The following is a 10,089-nucleotide window of genomic DNA, read 5'->3' on the forward strand; positions in this document are numbered from 1 at the left end:
AGTTGTTTTCACTAATTGTGATATGCCTATGATCTACCATTGTTTGTGAGTAGAATAAAACCTTTTTTATTAACAACTATATGCTGGTCATTTAATCCTACAGAGGAGGCGTTCTGAGGAGGATCGAATCCTTGAGAGAGGAGGACGAAGGCTAATACCCTATTTCTGTCACTTGTGCAGCGTCTGACTGAACCATTAGCAGCGCGGTTTCAAACCTTTAACTACTTATCTGTCCTGTTACAAGGGGCAACTGGATAGTACAAGAACCCTTTAAGTGAAAAACAGAGGCTGGCTTACTGATCGGCTTACTGCTCTTGGTACTTACATAGCCCCAGGACTTGAGCTGCACAGAATTATATCAAGGCAACTGGACATACTGTAGATTTCTTGAAAACGTTTTACTCGTTCTTCCAGCGAGCTTTCTCAATTCTGAGTGATTGTTCAACTGTACAAGAATTCTCTGGAAATAAATATGTAACTGAATCAACATCTGGTAATTATACCCAGCATGGGGTCAGAGGTCATTATACCCAGCATGGGGTCAAAGGTGTTGAATCCATTATCCTAATTGGAGTCAGTAGGTGATAATGACCTCCCAGAAAAAGGTGTCAAGACAGCATTGTATGTGGCAGGCCCCCCCACCCCACCCCTCCACCCCCGTCTCTATCCAGGCTCGGCTTCTCAATTTTTACATAGATGGCCTCCTTCACACCATGTTTGTACCATCGGCCTCCTTATCCAAAACACGTACTTGACTGTCTTCAAAGGTGTGACCTGTTTCTTTTAGATGTAAGTACATGGCTGAATCTTGACCAGAGGTTTTGGCTCTTCTATGCTGAGACATACGCTGATGTAGTTGTTGTTTTGTTTCGCCGATATACAGTTCTGAGCATTCCTCATTGCACTGGACTGCGTACACAATGTTGTCCATCTTGTGTTTAGGCGTTGGGTCTTTGGGGTGAACCAGTTGCTGCCTCAGTGTGGGTTTAAAGCAGACAGGGATGTGATGTTTATTAAAAATCCTTTTGAGTTTCTCAGACACCCCAGCTACATATGGGATAACCATATTCTTGCGTCATGCTTCTCGCCCTCACTGGTAGTCTTGGTGCTCTTTCTTCTCCTTCCTTCTGTTTTGACAAAGGCCCAAACTGGATACCCACAAGTTTTAAGTGCCCCTCTGAGGTGTTTGAATTCCTTCGCCTTGGCCTCTGTGCTGGTGGGGATTTTCTCTGCCCGGTGGTGCAGAGTCTGGATGACTCCCAGTTTGTGGTCTAGATGGTGGGAATCAAATAGCAGGTACTGGTCTGTGTGTGTTGGTTTTCGATAGACCTCTATTCCCAGCTTCCTTCCCTCTTCCACTGTTATAAGACAGTCCAGAAACGCCAGTTTGTTGTTCTGAATATCTTCCCACGTGAAATTGATGTTATGATCCACTGAGTTGATGTGGTCGGTAAAAGCCTGTAACTCTTGTTTATGATTTTTAACCCAAGTGTCATCCACATATCTGAACCAATGACTCAGTGTAATTCCCTTGAAAGTGGTCAGGGCTTTCCTTTCTACTTCCTCTATATACAGGTTCAGCTGTTACCATGATCTGGATAAATGAGAACCTTCACAGACATATTGCACAGAATTATGTAACAATAGGATGGTCACCAGAAATACAGTATATATGAAGCAAGTATCAGTATGACAGGCAACAAATGCAGAATAATGATCTTGCCGGCAGATGACAGAAAACTGGATAAAGATGGATGAGGTAGACACAGTGGCGTGCCTCGGGTGTTTGGCATTCGGGGCTGGTCCTTTCTCTGGCATCCCCCCCCCCCCCCCAATAATTTAAAAAAATTGTACCAGCTCAACGTAGTATTGCCCTCATTGTACAACTGTGTGCCCCCTCACAGTAGTTATGACCACATTGTGCCCCTTTCACAGCTGTAATTCCCTCTTTGTGCCCCCTTCACAGTAATAATCCCCATTGTGCCCCCTTCACAGTAATAATCCCCATTGTGCCCCCTTCACAGTAATAATCCCCATTGTGTCCCCTTCATAGTAATAATCCCCATCGTGTCCACTTCATAGTAATAAACCCCATTGTGCCCCCTTTATATTAATAATGCCCACTGTGCCCCCTTCATCGAAGTAATGCCCTCTGTGCCCCCAGCCGTTTGAAGATAGGGCAGCACTCATATGAGAGCTGCTTTCTCTGTTCTGTTCACCTGTAGCATTTGCAGTGATAAGCAGATAAACAGAGCAGAGAAGGCAGCGCTCATACAAAAAAAAAAGTGGACAACCCCTTTAACCCCTTAAGGACTCAGCCCCATTTCACCTTAAGGACTTGGCCATTTTTTGCAAATCTGACCAGTGTCACTTTAAGTGTTCATAACTTTAAAACACTTTGACTTATCCAGGCCATTCTGAGATTGTTTTTTCGTCACATATTGTACTTCATGACACTGGTAAAATGAAGTAAAAAAAATAATGTTTTTGCATAAAACAATACCCAATTTACCAAAAATTTGAAAAAATTAGCAAATTTCAAAGTTTCAGTTTCTCTACTTCTGTAACACATAGTAATACCCCCAAACATTGTGATGACTTTACATTCCCCATATGTCTACTTCATGTTTAAATTATTTTGGGAATGATATTTTATTTTTTGTGGATGTTACAAGGCTTAGAAGTTTAGAAGCAAATCTAGAAATTTTTCAGAAATTTACAAAAACCCAATTTTTAGGGACCACTACAGGTCTGAAGTCACTTTGCGAGGCTTACATAAAAACCGCCCAAAAATGACCCCATTCTATAAACTACACCCCTCAAGGTATTCAAAACTGATTTTACAAACTTCGTTAACCCTTTAGGTGTTGCACAAGAGTTATTGGCAAATGGGGATGAAATTTGAGAATTTCATTTTTTTGCCTAATTTTCCATTTTAACCCATTTTTTCCACTAACAAAGTAAGGGTTAACAGCCAAAGAAGACTGTATCTTTATTGCCCTGACTCTGCCGTTTACAGAAACACCACATATGTGGCCGTAAACTACTGTACGGGCACACAGTAGGGCGTAGAGGGAAAGGTGCGCCGTATGGTTTTTGTAAGCAAGATTTTGCTGGACTGTTTTTTTGACACCGTGTCCCATTTGAAGCCCCCCTGATGCACCCCTAGAGTAGAAACTCCAAAAAAGTTGCCCCATCTAAGAAACTACACCCCTCAAGGTATTCAAAACTGATTTGACAAACTTTGTTAACCCTTTAGGTGTTGCACAAGATTTAATGGAAAATAGAGATACAATTTCAAAATTTCACTTTTTTGGCAGATTTTCCATTTTAATATTTTTTTTCCAGTTACAAAGCAAGGGTACGGGCACACGGCAGGGCGCAGAAGGAAAGGAATGCTGTACGTTTTTTTGAAGGCAGATTTTGCTGGACTGTTTTTTTTTACACCATGTCCCATTTGAAGCCCCCCCTGTCTGATGCACCCCTAGAGTAGAAACTCCTAAAAAGTGACCCCATTTTAGAAACTACGGGATATGGTGGCAGTTTTGTTGGTACTAGTTTAGGGTACATATGATTTTTGGTTGCTCTATATTACACTTTTTGTGCGGCAAGGTAACAAGAAATAGCTTTTTTGGCACGTTTTTTTGTTATTTACAACATTCATCTGATAGTTTAGATCATGTGGTAATTTTATAGAGCAGGTTGTCACGGACGCGGTGATACCTAATATGTATGCAACTTTTTTTATTTAGGTAAGTTTTATACAATGACTTCATTTTTAAAACAAAAAAAAAATGTTTTAGTGTTTCCATAGTCTAAGAGCCATAGTTTTTTCAGTTTTTGGGTGATTATCTTAAGTAGGGTCTCATTTTTTGCGGGATGAGATGACGGTTTGATTGGTACTATTTTGGCATAAAAATTGCTTTTTTACACCGTTTTTATTTTTTTACGGTGGTCACCTGAGGGGTTAGGTCATGTGATATTTTTATAGAGCCGGTCGATACGTACGCGGCGATACCTAATTTGTATACTTTATTTTTATTTATGTACGTTTTACACAATGATTTCATTTTTGAAACAAAAAAAAATCATGTTTTAGTGTTTCCATAATCTAAGAGCCATAGTTTTTTCAGTTTTTCGGCGATTATCTTGGGTAGGGTATGATTTTTGCGGGATGAGATGACGGTTTGATTGGTACTATTTTGGCGTATCACATGCCTAATATTTGTAGTGTATTTAATTTTTTTAATTTTTATTCAGTGATAAATGTGTTTTTTTTAATCTTACCTTTTTTCACTTTTTTTTATTTTTTTGGACCCAGACCGACTTGGTTCTTGAAGATCCAGTGGGTCTGATGTCTGTATAATACAGTACAGTACTCTATATAGGGTACTGTACTGTATTTTACTTTACACTTGCCTTTAGCACAGATCTGTTCAGCACCATGGATAGCAGGATGCCTGAGAAGGCATCCTGTTGCCATGGGAACCTTACCCGTCTGCCACAACTTCGCAGACGGGGAAGGGTAAGGATGGGGCTGTCGGAGGGCTCTATCTCTGACCATGGGGATCAGAAACTGCAGAAAGCACAGCAAACCGCAGGTCTGAATTGACCTGTGGTTTGCTGCGATAGCCGATACGGGGTGGGGGGGGGTCACAGGACCCCCCCTGGCGTTGTGACAGGATGCCGGCTGAATGATTTCAGCCGGCATCCCGTTGCGATTAACCCCCGCGGCGCCGGAATCTCGATTTAAAGTTAGGACGTACCAGTACGCCCTGAGTCCTTAAGGACTCGGGAAATAGGGCGTACCGGCACGCCCTACGTCCTTAAGGGGTTAAAGACATACTTGGAAAACATTACATACAGCGCTACAGAACATACAGGGTCATACAGCGCCACATACCTCTTACATCCAGTGACTTCTCTGATGTAGATATTCTCTCTTTTGGTGACTTCTTTCAGCCGCGCCTCGTCTCCGCATAGTTTAACAAACAGACATATTACTTTTCTACTTTTCCATCCTCCTCCTCACCTTCTCAACACCCCATCCTGCCACCCCCAGTACTGTGCCCACTGTGCTCCCCAATACTTTCCTACAGAAACAGTCCCCCTGAAAATACTGGTACCATACAGTGCATCAGTACAAAAACACCCCTTTATATTGTGGGCTAGTAATAAAAAAAACATCTTCCTTTCAGATAAGACCCCCATATAAAACCCTAAATTAGATCCCCCAATCTCAGACCAAACCCCCTTTAGTCCTCTATGTCAGACCCCATATTAGACCCCAGTTCTATACCTCAGATTAGACCCCCATATAAGACCCCCATTAGATTTTGAAACCCACATATCAGACCTCAGACCAGACCCCCATATCAGACCTCCATTAGACCTCCAGACTCCCACTAGACCTCCAGACCCCCATTAGACCTCCAGACTCCCAATCAGACCCCATTAGACCTCCAGACCCCCCAGTCAGACCTCCAGACCCGTAATCAGACCTCCATTAGACCTCTAGACCCCCCCCCAGTCAGACCTCCAGAGCCCTAATCAGAACACCATTAGACCTCTAGACTGCCCAGTCAGACCCCCAGATTCCCAATCAGACCCTTATTAGACCTCTTCTCAGGGCCCACTACAGTCACCTGACCTCCTGCAGCGTCAGGTCAGAGTGCGCTCTGTACATCCTGACGCTGCAGGCAGCCAGGACACAGCAGCTCGGGCCCTGAGAAGAGCGAGCAGGAGGATGGGTAAATTCTGTACAGAGCTCACAGCACTTTTCTCTGTCAGGGCCAGACTGGGGATAAAAACCAGCCCTGGAAAAAGTTGCATACCAGCCCCACAGCATTGCGTCATTATTTACTTGTTTATAAAAGGGGAAAGCATTCATTTTTAAACACGTGTGTAAACACGAATATGAACTTTGCCCCACAATAGCTCTTTTGTGGAACCCCCATTGTTCATATTATCACAGTAGACCAGCTTTTCCCAAACAGGATGCCTCCAGCTGTTGCAAAACTACAACTCTCAGCATGCCCAGACAGCGTTTGGCTGTCAGGGCATGCTGGGAGATGTAATTTTGCAACAGCTGGAGGCATCCTGGTAGGGAAACACTACAATAGACCATTATCCCATCCAATTGGGTCAGAACTAAGAATAATCAAAGAACTTTACTTTAAAGAATGGAAGACACAGTTTCAAACTCTTACTTTATATTAGTTACTCAACACACACAAAACCAGTAGTTGATGAATAGTGCAAAAAAAAAAAAAACTTAAAGGGACTCTGTCACCAGTTTCTAACCCCCCCTTTTAAAACTATTGTTCTCTCCATGGTGCCCTTGTCATTACAAAGCTGTTGTTATAAGATAAATCCGCCGTCTAGTTTTGATAAAAATCGCTTTTATCTAACCTGTCAATCTTCTGGATAATCTTCTGGCGTTTCTGAAGGTCTGAATCTGCCGCTCTCCGCCGCCGCCGTTGGTGCCCAGCTCCTCCCCTGATCCTTTCAGCGCCGCCTGAATGTAAAAGAAATCCGCCTCCGGCTCTCCTCAGTGCCCCCTCCTCCTTTTCAAAGATCCCGCGCGTGCGCACAGGCCTGTGCCTGATGCGCCCGTGCGGACTTTTAGATTCTGGTTCGTTGAGCGAATCTAAAAGTCGCTCAACGAGGCAGAATCTAAAAGTCTGCACGGGCGCATCAGGCACAGGCCTGTGCGCACGCGCGGGATCTTTGAAAAGGAGGAGGGGGCACTGAGGAGAGCCGGAGGCGGATTTCATTACATCCAGGTGGCGCTGAAAGGATCATGGGAGGAGCTGGGCACCAAGTGCAAAATGTTATACTAAACAATAATGCACCACACCGTCCACACGGATTGGCACTGTAACAGTCTCTTCAACCAGCGCCCTGCTTGCGCCAGGCCCGAGGGGGTAGTTGTAGCTGCTGAAGCACCTCCATATCACTTTATACAAGAAGATGTATAAGTTATATCAGCTGTACATATAGAATTATAGAAAGGAGATACCCAGGTTATACCAGCATTGTCCATATCACTGTATACAAGTAGATGTATAAGTTATAAATCTTCAATGGACCATGCTGGTATAACCTGGGTATCCCCTGTATATAATTATATATGTACAGCTGGTATAAGTTATGCAGCTTCTTGTATATAGTGATATGGACCATGCTGGTATAACCTGGGCATCTCCTGTATATAATTATGTATGTACAGTTGGAATAAGTTATACATCTTCTTGTATATAGTGATATGGACCATGCTGGTATAACCTAGGTATATCTCCTGTATATAATTATATACAGTCCTTATCAAAAGTTTAAGAACACTATAAAAATGGCAAAAAAGTCATATTTTATATTGTTGGATCTTAACAAGGCTCCAAGTAGAGCTTCAATATGCAACAAGAAGAAATTAGAGTGAGACAAAACATTTTTTGAGCATTCAATTAATTGAAAATAACGATTAAACAGGCTGGGTTTCAGCTGATCCAAATTTTAGGACCACATGCCTTTAAAAGGCCAAATCTGTGCAAAGATGTGGATTCATTGTCATTTTCTGTCAGGTAGTCACACGTTATGATGGCAAAGGCAAAAAACTCTCCCTTTTTGAACGTGGTCGGGTTGTTGAACAGCATAAGCAGGGTCTCTCACAGCGCGTCATTGCTGCTGAGGTGGGACGCATTAAGACAGTCATTTGGAATTTCTTAAATGATCCTGAGGGTTATGGAACAAAAAAGTCAAGTGGAAGACCCAAAAAAATGTCATCAGCACTGAGCCGGAGGATCCAATTGGCTGTCTGTCAAGACACTGGATGATCCTCGACCCAAATTAAGGCTCTTACTGGTGCTGACTGCAGCCCCATAACCATCAGACCGCATCTGAGACTAAAGGGCTTCAAAAACAAAAAACGTCTTCAGAGAACTGCTCGTTTGGACTTTGCAAGAGAGCACCAAACATGGGATATTCAAAAGTGGAAGAAAGTTTTATTCTCTAATGAGATTTTTTTTTTACCTTGATGGTCCTGATGGTTTCCAACGTTACTGGCATGACAAGCAGATCCCACCTGAGATGTTTTCTACGCGCCACAGTGGAGGGGCGCCATAGTGGTCTGGGGTGCTTTTTTCCTTCAGTGGAACAATGGAGCTTCAGGAAGTGCAGGGGCGTCAAACAGCCGCTGGCTATGCCCAGATGTTGCAGAGAGCATTCCTCATGACGGAGGGCCCTCGTCTGTGTGGTAACGACTGGGTTTTTCAACAGGACAACCAGGGGCGTAGCTAAAAGCTCATGGGCCCTAGTGCAAGAGTTTAGCTTGGGCCTCCCTTCCCTCAGTGCTTGTTGGAAAGGGGCAGGGGAGCACGTAGCCGTCCTGCTGCCTGAGGCAAACATTGAAAGGGCACCCACTCATGCCAAATTCTTGATCCCTTCTCTCCAGCCAGAGGTTTAAATTGACCAGCATGCACTTTCTATAATGCCAGTGTCTTATGTGGCACAAGGGTCTTTGGGCCCCTCAGGCTCCTGTGCCGGGTAGCGACTGCTACCTCTGCACCCCCTATAGCTACGCCCCTGAGGACAACACTACAGTACACAATGCCCGCAGGACAAGGGACTTCTTCCAGGAGAATAACATCACTCTTTTGGCCCATCCTGCGTGTTCCCCTGATCTAAATCCAATTGAGAACCTTTGGGGATGGATGGCAAGGGAAGTTTACAAAAATGGACAACAGTTCCAGACAGTAGATGGCCTTCGTGCGGCCGTCTTCACCACTTGGAGAAATGTTCCCACTCACCTCATGGAAACGCTTGCATCAAGCATGCCAAAACAAATTTTGGAAGTGATAAAACAATAATGGCGGAGCTACTCATTACTGAGTTCATGTTTGGAAGTTGGATTTCTGTTTTTGGGGGGGGGGGTTATTTTTTTTTGGAGGTGTGGTCCTAAACTTTTGATTAGCTGAAAAAGTTTCAGTTTATTCGTTGTTTTCATTAAATTGAATACTCAAAAAATGTTCTGTCTCACTCGCATTTCTTCTTGTTGCATGTTGAAGCTCTACTTGGAACCTTGTTATGATCCAGCCATGCTAAATATTATTTTTTTGCTATTTTTCAAGTGGTCTTAAACTTTTGATCAGGACTGTATGTAGAGCTGGTGTAAGTTATACATCTTGTTGTATACAGTGTATAACTTATACCAGCTCTACATACTGTATATAATTATATACAGGAGATGCACAGGTTATACCAGCATGCTCCATATCAGTATCACTGTATGCAAGAAGATGTATAACTTATATCAGCTGTACATATATAATTATATACAGGAGATGCCCAGGTTATACCAACTGTACATATATCATTATATACAGGAGGTACCCAGGTTATACCAGCATGGTCCATTAAAGATTTATAATTTATACCAGCTATTAGCTGTACATTTATAATGATATCCAGATGATGCCTAGGTTATTCCAACTTAGTACATATTTAATTTATACTCAGATATATAGTCCTCCTGTAAGTACCTGGGGAAGTGGGATCTGTACTAACCTTGTGCCTAGTTGGCTGAGTGCTGATTCTGCTAGCGCTTCAAGCACTAGACGGACCGGACCAGCAGCGTGAAATCGTGGATGGCAGGCAGTGCCAGTGAGCATTGAACAGAATGGCACCCGTACTCTGCAGCCGCTCCCGCCTGAACTAAAGGTACGTGCCGTCGGATGTGGCACTCACTCAGCAGCGCTGATGACGTGTGACGTCACATCCTACAGAACACTGTGCAGTCCTGTGCTGCCCCCGACATGCTCTCTGTGATCAGCACGGCCGGCAATCAGCTAGCTAGTAGCTACACCGGCCAAGGAGCCTCCTCGCTGTCGGTACGGCCGGCCATGCGGCAGTCAGCTACACGCCTACACCTGCCAAGGAGCAGGTACATGCACAGACATTTTAAAGGGTAGGGGCTTAAGTAAAAAAAAAAAAAGTCATAATAAAAAAAAAAAAAATTGTACCACGAAGCTTACTTTTCTAGAAGCCCTACCTTGTTCTCCATAAATTTTTTGATACTGTAATTGTAAACATGAC

The 10,089-nt window shown here is 43.4% G+C and overlaps 1 protein-coding gene across 1 annotated transcript in view; it reads right to left on the reverse strand.

Moving 5' to 3' along the window:
• CLIC4 (chloride intracellular channel 4) overlaps window positions 1-9,692 on the reverse strand; it is a 101,656-nt gene extending 91,964 nt beyond the window's left edge. Inside the window, exon 1 of the mRNA XM_044286886.1 lies at window positions 9,562-9,692. The gene's annotated coding sequence lies outside the window, so the exon portion shown is untranslated. The remainder of the gene's footprint in view (window positions 1-9,561) is intronic.
• Window positions 9,693-10,089: the final 397 nt, after the last annotated feature.

This window comes from Bufo gargarizans, chromosome 3 (genome assembly GCF_014858855.1).
Source record: "Bufo gargarizans isolate SCDJY-AF-19 chromosome 3, ASM1485885v1, whole genome shotgun sequence".
Taxonomy (NCBI): domain Eukaryota; kingdom Metazoa; phylum Chordata; class Amphibia; order Anura; family Bufonidae; genus Bufo; species Bufo gargarizans.